Here is a 16,718-nt window from a genome sequence, read left to right as displayed (position 1 = left end):
TTTGTCAAGACATTGTTCACGCTTCCCCCCAACAAGATCCACCCCAACTAGTAACTTCAGTAAGGTACTGGCTGATAGGCCTATGTTAACGTCACAAATTTTATGTGTCAGTTATTGATAATATTTAAAGTCAATATTATTTTTAAAACTTCTTACACAGATGTATGCTGTATAATTGCTATCAGATTTGCACTTTCCAATTTTTTTTAAAAGTTAAATGAACATACAGCCTATTTTTGTATAATGCTCTTCACTGAATACAAATGCAGAGCGGTCTGAACAGTTCTTAGATAATAGATGGATTGATTATACCAATCATGAATTACAGAACTGGTACATAAATAAATACAGATTTATTAGGACACATGGAGAACAAGGTGAAAACTAATTAAACATAAATGGAAACCAAAAATATCTGTTGTGACCTGTAGGGGGCACCACTGAGAACCCAAGCCCCAAACACACCAATACCAGTCCCAAGTTCAAAATAAAGATTTTATTATTAATAAATACCTTTCACAGGTTTTTTCAAATGTTAACAGAAGCACAATTACACACAATATTCTTCTTCTTTCTCTATGTCTTTCCTCTCCTTTGATTCCTCCAGGTGAGGCTTGTCCTCCGAGTGAGACTCCCTGAAGTGAGGTGTTGGGGCCCTTTCATGCCAGACCTGGGAGTACCTCCAGTGTTACAACATTACACATTCGAAGCACTCCTGACTCAGGCAGAAGCTCCTTAAAGTACAGACCCTACAGAGCTCCCTCTGGTGGCACCCATGGAACCCAACAGGGCTTTTTCACAGGACTACAATTCCCAGATTGCCCTGGGGGTGTCCAAGCAGGCACCATAGCCTAGGGAGACTGTGAGAGAAAAATTTGGAGGTGACAATAGTTAAGTATTTTGGTATGTTATCCATATTAAAATATAGCATTTATCTTAGAAGTATAAAAGGGTTAATAAATGTCAGGAACCTGTTCAGGCAGATCATTAAACTAGATAAAGGTCAAGTGAACAACAAAGATAGGAATGTACCAGGAGCAGGTTGATGCAATAAACCAAGTGTATGATTAAGAGATCAGCAGATATCCTGTGAACAACAAAACAGGACAGCTGTCATATTCACAGGGTAACAGCTGAACAATGCAGATATGAGAAGAATAAGAGTGTGGTACAACACTCAATTCAATAAGTCATTTGAGGGTAAACCACCAAACCAATCAAAGTAAAAGAATGCATTGATTGGCACTATTATATAAATTCAATTGCTTATAAAATGTTCCTTTGCCCTTACTTTTTTGACTATTCTGATTATTTTATAACACACTGTTGTGAAGGATGCTCCATCTTTAGCATATGCTCTGAGAGTAAAATAAAGGGTACAAAGGGTAAGTTTTTCCTGCTGGGTTTCTGACTTGAAAATTTCTTTCTTTAATTAGTATGTTTGATTTGTACTACAAGACATCCACCTGTTGTATTGCAGTAGCAAATAGTTCATATGAGGTGAATACCCTTCTCTTGTCATTAGACTGGCCTCCCTACTAGGTACAGACCCATGAACCATCCTGGCTGGAACACCAGCCCACACTTGATATCCATGACACTGTTTATTAATTAATTTATCAATAATGACCTGTTAAAAATAAAGGGTGTGAAAACTGTAAAAGAGAAAGTCAAAAGTAAAGATACAGCCAAATAGCCGCCTATCTCTTCTCCTGGATATTCTATAGTGAAGTCTGTGCCAGCAATTCAATCTGATAAGAGAGTTTTTCCAACCGATGATTCTAATACTGTGTTATCTGAGATGACTTTTACATAGGCAGGAGAGCAGCTTGGCAGTAGAGCAGTAGTACCAAGAGCAACACCTAGATAACGAGAGGAGAAATAGAGTAAGGGGGTAGAGTTTGGGGGGGTTAGTAACAGTTTATAAATATTATATTGCTTATATTTATTTACAGATGATTAACAAACAGAATCAGTAGCTCATCAGTAATGAGTCTTCAGCCTGTATTTAAAGGCTGAGACTGAATTGTGGCACGGTGGCACAGCGGTACTGCTGCTGCCTTGCAGTAAGGAGACCAGGGTTTGCATTCTGGGTCCTCCCTGCATAGAGTTTGCATGTTCTTCCAGTGTCTGGGTGGGTTTCCTCTGAGTGCTCCAGTTTCCTCCCACAGTCCAAAGACATTCAAGTTAGGTGAATTTGTGATCCTAAATTGACCCTTCTTTGTTGTTGGTGTATGTGTGCGTTTGCGTGTGTGTCTGCCCTGCGATGAACTGGCACCCTGTCCAGAGTTTGTTCCTGCCTTGCACCCTTTGCTTGCTGGGATAGGCACCAGTGGAACCCCACAACCCCGTTCAGCATTAAATGAATTAGAAAAATGACTGACTGACCAACTGAATGGGCATCTGTTACATAAGCAGACAGATTAATCCACAGCTTCAGGGCCATGTAACTAAAAGCTGGACCTCACCATGTTATTTTATTAATCATTGGAATCAGAAGCAGGATGGCATCTTGAGATATTAATGTGCGCATAGGTTTGTAAGTAACAGATAAGTGAGCAGCATCTTGGCCATTTAAGGTTTTATAAGGTGTCACACATATACAGCTGGGAGACATACTTGAGGACTCATCTAGTTGTAATTCCACCCTGAGTCGAGGGTTGGCGCTGTTACCTAATGCTTCTCCTTCTTTTTCTCCAACAGATTGGATGACTGTCAGACCCAGTGATGTCACTTCTGGGTTACTGTCATCTGGCCCCGCCGATTTTAGCCTAGCTTCCCCTTAAGAGGCAGTGCCACCATCTTCGCTGCAGTCATTAGTTTGATACCTGTTTTGAAAAGGCCTAAAAATTTGTTGCCTTCTTGCATTTTCTTTCATACGATTATGCAGGGTTTGCATTCAAGGTGTTCCAACTCTTCTTATTTGTCTTTTTATTTTCTTACAAGGGTAAAAGGAGAATTTTGAAATCAGCCGTAAACTTAACTGGGAGTCAGTGTAAAGACTTGAGAACTGTAGTTATGTGTTCGCACTTTCTAGTTCTTGTAATGATTCTTGCATCAGCATTTTAAATTAAATAAGAGCTGCATAAAGAATGTTAGAATAGCCAGTGAGTAATGTATTGCAGTAGTCAAACCTATTAGAATTGTATTCTGGATATTTAGAAAACATCTTAATCTTCTAGCATTTTTAAGATGGAAAAAACACATTTCAATAATTTTGTAATGTGTGCGATAAATGACATGCTAGTGTCAGTGACAACACCTAATTTGCATGCCGCGTCAGTAAAACTAATGGTAAACTCTTCTAGTGATAAAGGTAATACTTGTGATTTTGCAGTGTAAGTTTATAATCAACTTAAATTTGAATCAAAGGAGATGTATATTAACATGAAGGTATGCATTATAGGGTAACTGTTATTTGAGAAAAGAAAAATTTAAAAGCTAAGCAAAAAAAACAGGTTGGTCCTATAGTGGTGCATGCAGCGGAACCATGTTCACAGGGGAACAAGCTTTTTGAAATGAAGACAGGACTCTTAACCAATAAATGAGGGGCAGAGTGAGATCTTCAAATCAGAAATGCATTCCCGTGTGAATGTGGTTCCTCTGCATGCGCTACTCTGATTTTCCAATAGTATTACATCACAATATCACTTCTGGAAAGGGGTCTCTCTCTGAATTGCCTTTTCCAGGATTTCTTCCATTTCTTTTATCCCTAGAAGTTTTTTTTTTTTTTTGGGGGGGGGGGGGGAGTTTTTCTTGTCTTCTTAGCAGGCCCGTTGCGACAAGGCAGGCAAACCAAGCAATTGCTTGGGGCCCCAAGCTGGCCTGGGGCCCCAAGACAACGACTGGTTAAGGATAAAATGCAGCGACAAACTGTGTGAGTGCCCCATTGATAGTGAATGCAGTAAAGTGCAATGACACTGTTATCGGGATCCCCCTCAAGGGGGCCCCCCTCGCTGACAGCAGCCAGCCAACCACGCGATCTCTGCTGCCGGCAAAATACAAAACTTCCTCGGCAGTCATGAAGCGGAATTATGCTTCAGGAAGCCAAAAAAGAAAGAAGAGAAAGGAAGAGGAGGATAAGAAAAAACAAGACAGTGGTAAGTGATAAATTACACACATAAAATAGCTCTACTTGTCTTGTACAAATGGTGCAATTTTGCAGCAGGTAGGCTAGCAGAAATATGTTTATGTATCATACATAAATGACATGACATTGCTATAGCTTTGTAATAGGTTTTGATGAAAGTGGCTTAGCATGCTATACTAACTATTCCACTGTGATAATCTATTTAGGAAAACCACACAATAAATTCTGTGCATCAAACATTAGCTTGGGATGTTTTTAAGCATTGGTAGTTGACTCACAGCACTACTAATAATTAGTAAACATTTAATTATAATTTCATTGTTTGTTAACAGTAAAAAGTTTATTTATATAGCACATTTCATACACAATGGCAATTCAAAGTGCTTTACATAGAAGAAATTAAAATAATAAAAAGAAATAAGAATAATTAAAACAGTTTAGAAAAATAAAATAAAATACAGTAAAAAAAAATAAAAAAAAGTCTTTGGACATGGAGGACATTGTGATTGCCTTTGCAGAAAACAAGGCTCGCAAACAGCAGTTTTAGATAATTTGCGCATGTTTGAGAGAACTGAAAAATGTTAATGTGAGTATGTATGTGTGTGTGTGTTTTTAAGTATGTTGGATTTAGTTATTGTGCACTTTTTTAATGTATATTTGATTTTATGGTACAGTGGTGTTTTATGCAAATGTTCAATTGTTGAAAATGTTCACATTTTATGCACTTTATATGCAACAGCAGTATTTGCACTCTAAACATTTTTTTATTTATGCACAGTATATGCAACAGCAGTATTTGCACTGTAAACCTTTTTTATTTATATAAAGTGTGAGTGAATTTAAACTGTATGGCTATGCTGTGGTTCCTTTTGCGTCGCGTGCGTGCGCGTATGGGGGCCTCCATGTCCATTTTGTTTGGGGCCACCAAATTCCTTCAAACGGCCCTGCTTCTTAGGGAGCCAGGGGCTGTTTATTAAAGCCCATTGCAGCACTCCTTCTGTGATTTGGGTTATAAAAGAAATACATTGCTGTTACCTATCTATCTATTATATAGTGCCATTCATATCTATCTATCTATCTATCTATCTATCTAGATCCTTTGCTATGGTAGCTCTTGAAATTTGACTCAGGTGTATCCCATTCGTTTGGTCAACGATGAGATGTTTCTATACCTTGTTTGGAGTCTAGCTGTGGTCAATCCAATTGATTTGATTGATTAAGAAAGGCACACACTATCTGTAGAAGGTCCCACAGCTGAGCAAAAAACAAGAGGGACATGGTTCATGGTCTGAATGAAAAGTTATTTAAAACTTGCAAGCATGTTTTAGGGAAATGCCGATGGTGTCAGCTCCCAGAGACAACTTTACATGTATTATTAGAATGTAAAGCTTAGGAAAAGGAGAGAAAGCAGACTATAGGAAATATACATGTCACACTGGATACTTTGGTTGGATATGGTCAAGGATACCAAAGGAATCATAAAAATCTATCTATTATATAGTGCCTTTTTCGCCTACCATATATCTTCCAATAGTAGCCCCGGCGTTTATTAAAAAAATTATTCGGACGGCCCAGCGTTTAAAAGAGACCGGCAGTTGTTGGAGACCGTCTATTATTCGCCTCGCAGATGGAATGGTGATGGGTAAACGGGGTTAATTTGGCAGTAAAATATGGTATGGTACTGTATTTACGGTCACAAAATGTAGGCAACAACACCGGATGAATGAATGAATGGATTTAATGAAAATTATCAGTACAGCAGTACGGTCTTATTAAAGCAGTATACAGTACGGTACTACCGTAAGCATGAAAAACAGGTACGGTAGACGTCAACTTTCTTGCCAATGATGACACCAGCACTGGCCTGCACCAGTCCGAATTTCGCACGAAAGCGCTCATCAGCCCGACAAGTCCCCTCCGGAACATAAGGAAATGCAATAAGTTCCAAACTCACGCATATACATATACATTACGACATGAGACTGGATAAGATACAACAAAGTACAGTACTTACCATCTACTCGTCGTCTGAATAGGTAATGATTGCTTCGTTATTTGTGAATTCTTCTTCATCTTCCTCTTCTTGTGATGGCAATACAGGTACTTCCATTGCTTGTTGTCGCGCAGTAATCAGTTTTCTCAGGATTAATGTGTCGAAGATGGCATTTTCATGTTCTTCCCGCCACCTCTGCCCTCCCTGTGGGGTTATGATTGACGTGGAGACGAAAGGGCAAAATGTACACAATGAAATTTCTTTTTGACTTTCTCGCTTCCTCGATAGCATCCGACGACAAAACATTTTTGACACGAAAAGGTACTTACCGTATGATTCACTGCAGGAGGGCGGTAGCCCAGGTGGTACGAAAAAGGCGGTGGGTCATTGGAGATCGGCGTTTACTACAGACCGGCGCTTAAAGGAGACCGGCTACTATTAGAGACCGGCGTCTATTTGTCGCGACATCTCTTCAAACCCAGCGTTTATTGGAAACGGGCGTCAATAAGAAGCCGGCCACTACTAGAAGATATACGGTATCTATCTATTTATTTCTAAAGAAAAATTCAATAATGAATATGATTTTATTCTAAAAATTCTAAAACTGATATTTTAAAAGTCAATTGAAAGGTTATTTGCTTATAAAGAATAGTAAATAAAAGATTTAAAAAAATTAGTAATTACCAAAATTAAATTAGTTACCAACAAACAGCCCAAACAAGCCAAAAGAAAAGATTCTGAAAGCATTAGCCAATAATACAAGAAAAGGTTTTGTAATACAAGAAAGATGCTTATACAGAAATACACACAGGAACTGACAAGAGGAACAAGTTCTGAAAAAAAAACAAAAAACCTAGAAAAAGGGTGAATCTCAAAAGTAGAAGAGGAAGAAAAGGAGACAAGATAAGAAGAAACATCTGAGCCACAAATCTAAGCACTGCTCCCCTCTCCATAGCCACAGGGGCTAGATAAAGTTTATTAATCCCATGGAGAAATCTAGGTTTAGGGTTATTACAGTATGTGAAGGTACAATAATAAAAGTGCTAGGCCAAGAATTGATAATTCTTGAGTCGAGACCTTATAAGGAACTGGTGTACATTACGTTTTAAAAGAGTGCATCTAAAATATGCAAGGCAAGGAATCGATAAAGCTTGAATCAGGACCCCATGAGGGACTAATGTACAGAGCTTTATAGGCCAAGCCACAGGTGTTTAAGAAAGTCAAAGCACAATTGTGTTTTGCTCAGAATTGGTACTCATCAACACCTACCTTTAATAATAATGCTGTTAATATTAGGGTGGAATCTCATTTAATTTTTGTGCTGGCCTGATCGGGATATTCAAACACTAGGTGATCTTTCTGGGGGAATTATGGTTTTTGTCATTCTGAGTTTATGTCTTCTACTTTTTTCTATTACCGTTATCTAAGGTCATTTCTAAAAATGTGCATCATCTCTCTGTCCTATCCTGACGTATTCCCTCCTCTCTACTCCATGTAGGCCTACATTTTTTTAAGCTGTAACTTCCAAAAAAATTACCCCTTAAATTTTTTACTTCTAATCATGCCTATTGTATTTTTTTTAAAAAATCTACTTTTTTATTGTTTTTTCTTGTAGTCATTTTCTTACAATAGTGTAGTAATTAGTATGTTTTCTGCAGTAATTAGAGTGACAGAAAATAACAAAATGTTACCTAGCTATTACTTAAGGATTGTTGTAGAAGGAAAATTTTTATATTAGCATAAGAGGATAGCAAATTAACATAAAGAGCCATAAAAAAGTAATTAAAAGCTTCTAAAATATTAGATTAAGCATAAATTAGAATGTTAAGCAAATAAGATAGGTTGAGCAAATAGTTAACTAAAAAATCAGTTATATTGCATTTTGTTTTAGGCTTACAGTAAAATTTCCAGAGTAAGAAAAGAACAGAACATTGACGCACAGAAACCAGTTTAGGACAAGATAAGAGTTTGAGAACACCTGTGATTCAAGGCTAGGAAGCGATAAAGAGGGCTCTGAAATACCAGCTGGATTGGTGAATCAGCAGAAAAAAGGTCACACTGACATAATGCATCAAGAGAAAATCTTAGTAAATTCAGGCATTAGCAAAAATATTAGAAGAATATATTAGAAATTAACTTTAGTGTAGAAATTAAGACAAATCAAGCATGCCAAGCAATGATTAAATGAAAGAAAATATTATACTTCTGTTTAATTAAAGCTTAAGCTTCAGGTCACTATTATAAAAAAGTTTGGAGGGTTTAAGAAAGGAAATGATGAGAGGAAACCCATATATGGAATTGAAGCCTTGGCCAGTTAGAGAAAATGGGAACAGCATAGAAAAATAACAAATACCACGAGGGGCCAAGTGATAGGAAAGTAAGGAGATAATAAGGGTTCCCATGGAAACTCAAGGTTCGGCCGGACAGGAGTAGAAGGGAGTCAGAGAAGATGGGCAAGAGAGCTCATTCGAGCGAGGTCAGAAAAGATAGGAAATGACATAAGAAAAGCCCAAAGATGGTAAGAGGAAGCCATCCACCCAGTCAGACCAATCAAAATAAGCCGAACAGACACCAAGAGGAATAATGGACAGTAAAACCAGGTGCAGAATGAGCTAATCAAATGAGGTAAGAATGATAAGAAATTGTTATAAAAACTTCAATTGCTGTAATGTTCAGGGCTCAATCTCATTCGGCCGAATTGGGTTGAGTCCATGTGGTTGATTTATTGCAATAATGCCTTAAAACTCTGTCTGTCTATCTCGAGTCCTAATAGCATTTATTTTTAGGTAAAAAGCCTTCTGATGATGAATTTTTCACCACAACATTGTCAAGTAATGATTTAGCTCAGTGTGATTCACTGAACCCTCTTCCAAAGAAAGGCCGGGCAGGAAGAGCTTCTCCACCCACAATATAGCACAGGACATGCTGAAATCACAAATGTTTTTTTAGGTCATGTTTCACTCATTTTCGCTCACCAGGAGAGACCATACATCTGAGCTGAAATGCTATAAATTTTTTCTGGCTGAATATGAGAATAAAAAAAAATCATTTGTGAAAAGGAAATCTTTTAAGTTTGTTGGTGTGATAAGTGGTCTGTGGCATTAGGCAGGTTTTAAATAAGTAATCACATCCCAGGAAGTGCTGGTTCCAATCAAGTGTGGGTGTTTGTGAGCTGGCTTCAGTCCAGGGTGGATTGGGGTGCTTAATTGATCATACATACACATGCAAAAATGAGCATTAGTCAGATGCCTCATTCACAACTCATCACACCAGCGCCAATCAGGCCAGATAAAAGGAGCCTATACTGCACAAAAGGGGAGAACAGAAAGAAAGAAGATGGGGAACAAAAAAAAAGATACAGATGTTAAAGAGAGAATGTCTGAAGGCAGGATTGGGAGCAGGGAGGAGAGGACTTCAGACAAGCTTAGGGCTGATGCTCTGGGGCTGAAGACGGCCCTTTTTTTTTAGGGTAGCCTGATGCCAGCTCTCGTATAAGCCCAAGTAGTGGCAGCGAGAGCAGGAGGTGTGAGGCTTGGCACAGGGCCTTGCTGGAAGCCCCTGGGACAGCAGAGACCCCAGCTTATGAGAAACAGTTGGCTGTGCCTATCAGCAAGTTATTTCCTCTGCCAGCTGGATCCTTTACCAGGTAATCAGAGGAGACGTCGGTTTTAGAAAGGAGGCCCCAGGTAACTGAAATTTTAAAATGGCTTTCTGCCTTGGAAATGTAACCTCGATAATAAAGGGCATTTATTTATAGATTATTTTAACCTTTACAGAGACATTGGTTTTATTAGATTATTTATTTAGTGACTGAAGAAGATTTGATGTACTGCATTATTTATTTGGAGCACTACTTGTTTAGTTTTTGATTCATTTTAATAAAAGTACTGCGCACTTTTTGTACATATCCCTTGCTACATGCCCAGCTCAACTCAGTCTATGACTATCGATGGTTGGGGTTCAGGAGGCTTCCAAATGAAACAGGGAACATGGAGCCAACCTGGGCCATCACAGTTGGTTGAAACTAGTTTACCAGTAATGCTTCTACACTGGAAAAGCTTGCGAAGATGGCCAAAAGGTGAATCACTGTTTTAGGTGTGGTTACAGCTTACATCATGGGTTCTAAATAACATCAACATGTATAGTTGTACACTCACAAATCTCAGTCTGAATGTCAAATTACAAAAATAGATGAATAATGACATAATTATACAGCAGTTTTAATGGTCAACAGGAGTATACGTTAAGAACAATTAAATTGCACATTAGATGGGTAGCACAGCTAGTACCATGCATAAATACTGTATGGTTTGCAATTTTCTGTTAATAAATTACAACTTTAAGGACATGCCAGGGGTCTGAGCTTGCACCAAGTAATGAGGCCTATACAAAAGCAAATTGAATTGACCAAGTGTTCTCTGACTTTAGTTTAGTAGTATCATTTAGTCTTAAAAATGACCTAATATCTCTGCCCAGACACCACATTCTTTTATCCAAAGAGGTTTACAGGCATTTCTTTGTCAGGGTGCTGACAACTTCCTGATAAGACCCACAATGTATTTGTACAGCAGCCACTAATTATCCCTTTAACCAGATTAAGTTTACTAGAGGAAATAACATTGTAATGCTTGAAGACTTCATGTCTGATTACTACACACTCCACTGTACTCCACTGTAATTATGTTGTTGTACTTAAGTGCAGCATTTGACACCATTGACCATTCGATTTTACTGCACAGGCTAGAAAACGATGTTGGGCTTACAGGCCCCGTGCTCGCTTGGTTCAGTTCTTATTTATCAAATCGATTCCAGTATGTACAGAAATGTGCAGACAGTACTCCATCATTATACACAGAAGTTCAATATGGTGTCCCGCAGGGCTCAGTACTGGGACCTTTACTGTTTTCACTTTACATGCTTCCACTGGGATCTCTCATTAGGAAACATAATGTTAATTTTCACTCGTATGCAGATGACACCCAGTTATACCTTTTATTTAAATCAAATGAAGTTTCTCCGATGTTGTCTTTAATTAGTTGTGTTAGTGAATTAAAGGAATGGATGAATGAGAACTACTTGTCTTTAAATACAGATAAAACAGAGATGTTAATTGTTGGAGGGAATGACGCTGATCACAGCAATATTTTGTCGTCATTTAACTCAGTTGGAATCCCAATTAATTTTACTGAATCAGCCCGCAATCTAGGTGTTATCTTTGACTCTAGCATGTCATTTAAAGCGCATATTACAAAGTCGTCCAAAACATGTTTTTTCCATCTTAAAATGTTAGGAAATTAAGGCGCTTTCTAAATAAACAGGATTGTGAGAAATTAATTCATGCATTTATCTCTAGTAAGATTGACTACTGCAATGCGGTGTTCACTGGCTGTTCAAACTGTTCTTTATACAGCCTCCAGTTAATCCAAAATGCCGCTGCAAGAATTATTACAAGAACAAGAAAATATGAACACATAACCCCAGTTCTTAAATCTTTACACTGGCTCCCAGTTAAGTTTAGGGCAGATTTCAAAATCCTCCTTTTAACATACAAAGCATTAAATGGCCAAGGTCCGCTTACTTGTCTGAACTTATCATGACTTACAAACCTGAGCACATTAAGATCTCAAGATGCCGGTCTGCTTAGGATTCCAAGGATTAATAAAATAACAGTGGGAGGTCGAGCTTTTAGTTACAGGGCCCCTAAACTGTGGAATGGTCTTCCTGCTTCCATAAGAGATGCCCTTCAGTCTCAGCCTTTAAATCCCGGCTGAAGACTCACTACTTCAGTTTAGCATATCCTGACTAGAGCTGCTGATTAACTGTACATACTGCATCTCTGTTGTTAGTCATTAGCACTATAACATAAGTAACACGATAATTATATTTGAATATTAACCCTCACCTATTCTGTTTCTTTTCTCGGTACCCAAATGTGGCCATTGGTGCCACGGCCCACCTGCCAAGTTGTTTGCCTGCCTATGGTAAAGTCATCCCTGATGGAGGATCACAGGAATCATGGGAAAGAGGGGTCCTTTCATCTGAGCAACGTTTCAGCCGTGGCATGGCCAAATGGGGAGGCAGCTAGATGGATGAGGTCTCCAGGACTCTAAAAATATCCAAACCTAATTATGTCATATCATCTACTGTTAAACCGTACTTCTAAAATTTTTATTATTATGCTGTCTTAAGGAATTGTTCTGTTCTGTATATTGTATTGTATTGACCCCCTACTTTTGACACCCACTGCACGCCCAACCTACCTGGAAAGGGGTCTCTCTTTGAACTGCCTTTCCCGAGGTTTCTTCCATTTTTCCCTACAAGGTTTTTATTGGGAGTTTTTCCTTGTCTTCTCAGAGAGTCAAGGCTGGGGGGCTGTCAAAAGGCAGGGCCTGTTAAAGCCCATTGCGGCACTTCCTGTGTGATTTTGGGCTATACAAAAACAAACTGTATTGTATTGTATTGTACACATACCAACAAAAGAACTAAGAACATAAAACAGGAAATTTAACAAACGAGAGGAGGTCCTTCAGTCTATCAAGCTCATCTGTTTAGATAATAGCTAAGCTTTCCCAATATCTAACAATAAGTTGTCCTAGTATCTCATCCAGATTCTTCCTAAAGGTTTTCAAGGTTTCTGGTTCAACTCCATGTCATTAGTACTTTGTTCCAGATTTTCATAATTCTTTGCATATCTCAGCCGTATCGCTACCATAGGAGTCCTATTCATCTACTACCTCCAGATAGATGATATTTTAGTGAAAACTTCAAGCTGTGCCCTCCTTTGCTGGGGTGTTTAACTTGCATGTTGTTCAGCTGCAGTGATTGCTTCATTTTGATGTTGTGTTTCTTCATCTGTGTCATTAGCATCACGTCATTGTTGTGTGGCAGTGTTTGCTGCACGCAAGTCTTTCGTAGTGAGAAGTGAGGTGCATGCAAGCACTGAAAAAAATGTAAAAGTGCGTGCATCAGTGGCGTAGCTAGAGTTCGTGCCGCTCGGGGCAGGGTGGTGCTTCAATTTGCAACCCTCCAACATATCTGAATATGTTAACCCATTTAAATAGAAAATTAAAATGACGTATAGAGAAAAATTAAGATAAATTTTGCATAGATTTATTCATATATAGAGAAACAGCAATTATCTTTCACATATAATTATTTATAAGCATCAGCTGGACAAGAATATAGTATAGACGCATTGATAAGCCGTATTCTGATTATTAGTTTAATATAATTACGCTGTGAAAACCAGCACCAGTGTAGTGTACAAGTGATAGGTGGGGATGTTTTCTGCACAGAGCAAGAACGCATTCAGATTGATAACAAAATTAAATTAAAAATTGTAAATTAGTTATCTTCTTAGAAATTATTATTGGTGTAATGTTTATGTTTATTTTTGTTATTGCCTGATAAATTTCAACTGCAGTATCTGATGCCGTCACAGAAGGACAGTCTGAAAATTATTTTTGAAACATTTGTGGATAAAAATCAGAGAATTTTAATTTTTTCATTCATGAGTGATATTTTTCCGAATCCTGCTGCTTACACATGAATTGTACTGAGCCGTTTGGCCAATAATGCTGCCCCCAAAAATGTGCCGTCCCCTCTGCCCATCCCTAGCTACGCCACTGGCATACATTTGCCATCTACTGGCTGTGGTTGAGCAGGAGCAGAGCAGACTGCTCCATACACACACAGGTCTTCCATTTATGTACAGTATGTCTAATGTTCGGTTTGCCCACGTGTAACACTTTGCACTTTTCAACATTAAACCTCATTTTCCAAGTGTTTGCCCAGTTCTGAAGCTTGTCCAGGTCTTTCTGAATTCTTTTTGCTGCCTCCTCAGTGTCTGCCATTCCTCCAGTTTTAGCATTATTTGCGAATTTTACAAGTTACTTAACTACACCAGAATCAATGACATTAATACAAAATCTGAAAAAGTAACATACCCAGCCAGGATTGCCAGGTCTTATTAAAATTATAGCCCAAGGAAACCTTAAAATTGTAAATTTGGCAAAAAAAAAAAAAAATAGCCCAATACCTGAGGTACCCCAAATGACACACTGGATGGAAAGGGGTGATGTCCTCTGAACGAGAGGACTAGGTACATACCATCATAGCCCAGGCTGGGGGGGTCCAGTCAAAGAGATATTTCAGAGTGATAGAATAGGTATATACCATCACACAACAGGTATTGGTTGGGTCCCCCAGGAATTTTACCGCAGTAAAGAACATACACAAGTGAAAATAGCAGTCGAAGGCGTGACAGAGGGATGAAAAATATGGTAAAAATGTACAGTTTTTTTTTAAAAAGTAGCCCAAAAAATCACAACATGCAAAAGCCCACTTTCTCCTGTGGATGACAATTAAAAATAGCCCAATTGAGAGAGAACTCCGCGGTCCTGGCAATATTAAACTCAGCACAGCTGCCTAAAGGATTTCACTGATGACCTCACTCCATGTAGAGCCTTCTCCTCCTGACTGTACTCTTTGTCTCCTGCCGGTTAACCAACAAGAGATCTAGTTTTGTAGGTTACCTCTGATGCCTACAGCTTCTAGCTTCAAAATTACTCTTTATTGTGGGATTGCATCAAAGTCTTTTTGAGAGTCTAAGTAAATTATGTCGTATGGTTTGTTTTTGTCAGATATTCCAATTGCAGGATTTGTTTGACAGAAAATCAAAATAGGAGCTATGTCTGTTTATCTTGTGTTGAAATTTTCATCTTAGAATGCTTATAAATCTAGATTTTTCCTGATTCATTGTGACATATGAATGAAATTATGAACTGCACTTTTGCAATCTTGTTTACGAAGTGCAAACGTTAGGACAGAAGAGAGATAAGGAAATTGCAGTAGGTATTGGACAAACCTGTTCTGCTGATGATTGCGGATCATAGCACAGATGTGTTAGCATGATAATGAACTACATTGAATGCCTCTTTCCTAAAGAATTGCTGTTGTTGCAGTACTCACCATATCATGAAGCAAACAGATGTATTGCTCTGTCTTTTGATCCTGTTTTTTCCATTGCCAGGTCACAGGCATAGGACCCTGTCATGGAAACATCAGATAATAGATGGGAATTAACCCAGGAAGAACGGCCAATGAGTTGATTTACACTCAAGCCCAAATTCACCTAAACAAGACATATCAACAACATCAAAAACACCTTACAGGTACAATTTTGTGATGTGAGAGAAAAATGAAAAAATAGAAGGCCCACACAAACATGACACATAGGGAGTGCATGCAAGTCCCACACTTATGGTGATCAGGCTGGGAACCAAATGAAAGGCTTTGAGGCAGTAATGCTAACAATAATGCCACCATGCTGCTCACAAGCACAACGTGTTTCATGTTCCAAAGAAACTGAAATTCATTTTCTGCCACAGGCAGCCATGTAGCATTGATAACGATATCTTACAACACTTATGACGTATAACTACAATCAAGGATAGTGTCACTTGTGTACTTATGGAGTTGGCTTTCCTCAATGTGTGCTTTTCATCAAAATCTACTGCATGTATTTAGGTTTATTACTAATTCTTATTTGCTCCATTGAGTTTGTGTGGATGTTGTAGGGCTCAAATGGAAAAAGTGTGCTACAAATAAGAGGCTCCTTGTGATCAGAACTTTGATTAGTCATTTGTGTTGACAAAGTTCTCCTTTGGTTTAAACGACTAAGCAGTAGTCCATGTGGGGTGTACTGAGGACCTGAGGTTTAATCCAGAGAGTCCCGTGGGAATGATGCATAAAGGGGCCGATGCACAAGCAAAAACAAATTGGTAACATGTACTGTAGTAATGTGTGCAAATGCTTTCCCTTGATGAAGCATCTTGCCCCAGGAGCCTGACCACACTGCCTCCTCTCCACATCTGTGTTGACTTGCACGCCCGAATCTTGCCTTAGAGTTTCAATCCCCAGCTGACCTCCAACCATTCAATTCACCCTTGTACCGTTCAGACTCTACTTTTTAAACTCTCAGCAGTCACAAGTGTGCAATTACACACCATGGAATGCTAACAAGGCATTTGGCTAGACTGTTTGCCTCTGCATGTGAATGAATGATCCTCTGACCACCTCATCAACATCCTGTTATCCGCTCTGCCATGCTACGACACATCTGCACAGGTTTAATTCTCTGAGCCTGTCTGAGTAGGACATGTGCCAAAGTCTTGGAATACCCCTGGTTGCTCTCCTTTGCTTATCTTTGAGTGCTGTTATGTTTTTTTTGTAGTGTGGTAAAAAGAACTGCACATAATACCCCAGATATGGTTTCACTACTGCATTATACAGTATAGTCCAAGCATAATGTCCTTTTATTTATATTCAAAAGTTTTTATGATATAACATTTTACTTGTCTTTTTAATAACTTCTGCAAATTGCTTAGATGATGAAAATATGTCAATGTGTCAATATATACCCCTGACTCCTTTTTAGAGGTAATAAGAGGGGAGACTAGGTTTCGTCCTGCGGTGGGTTGACACCCTGCCCAGGATTGGTTCCTGCCTTGTGCCCTGTGTTGGCTGGGATTGGCTCCAGCAGACCCCCATGACCCTGTGTTCGGATTCAGCGGGTTGGATAATGGATGGATGGATGGACTAGATTTCGGCACATCTTCAAGTGCTGTGATGTCT

The 16,718-nt window shown here is 38.8% G+C and overlaps 1 long non-coding RNA gene across 2 annotated transcripts in view; it reads right to left on the bottom strand.

Annotated features, from left to right (window-relative positions):
• The window catches only part of LOC120516734, a 38,416-nt gene that overhangs the window by 15,858 nt on the left and 5,840 nt on the right, over positions 1-16,718 (bottom strand). For both annotated transcript variants that reach the window (XR_005630902.1, XR_005630903.1), the window contains exon 2: positions 15,054-15,131. This is a non-coding gene — a long non-coding RNA (uncharacterized LOC120516734). The remainder of the gene's footprint in view (positions 1-15,053; positions 15,132-16,718) is intronic.

This window comes from Polypterus senegalus, chromosome 16 (assembly GCF_016835505.1).
Source record: "Polypterus senegalus isolate Bchr_013 chromosome 16, ASM1683550v1, whole genome shotgun sequence".
Lineage (NCBI taxonomy): Eukaryota > Metazoa > Chordata > Cladistia > Polypteriformes > Polypteridae > Polypterus > Polypterus senegalus.
Note: the sequence above shows the minus strand (reverse complement) of the source record. Positions and strands in the feature narration are given on the sequence as shown.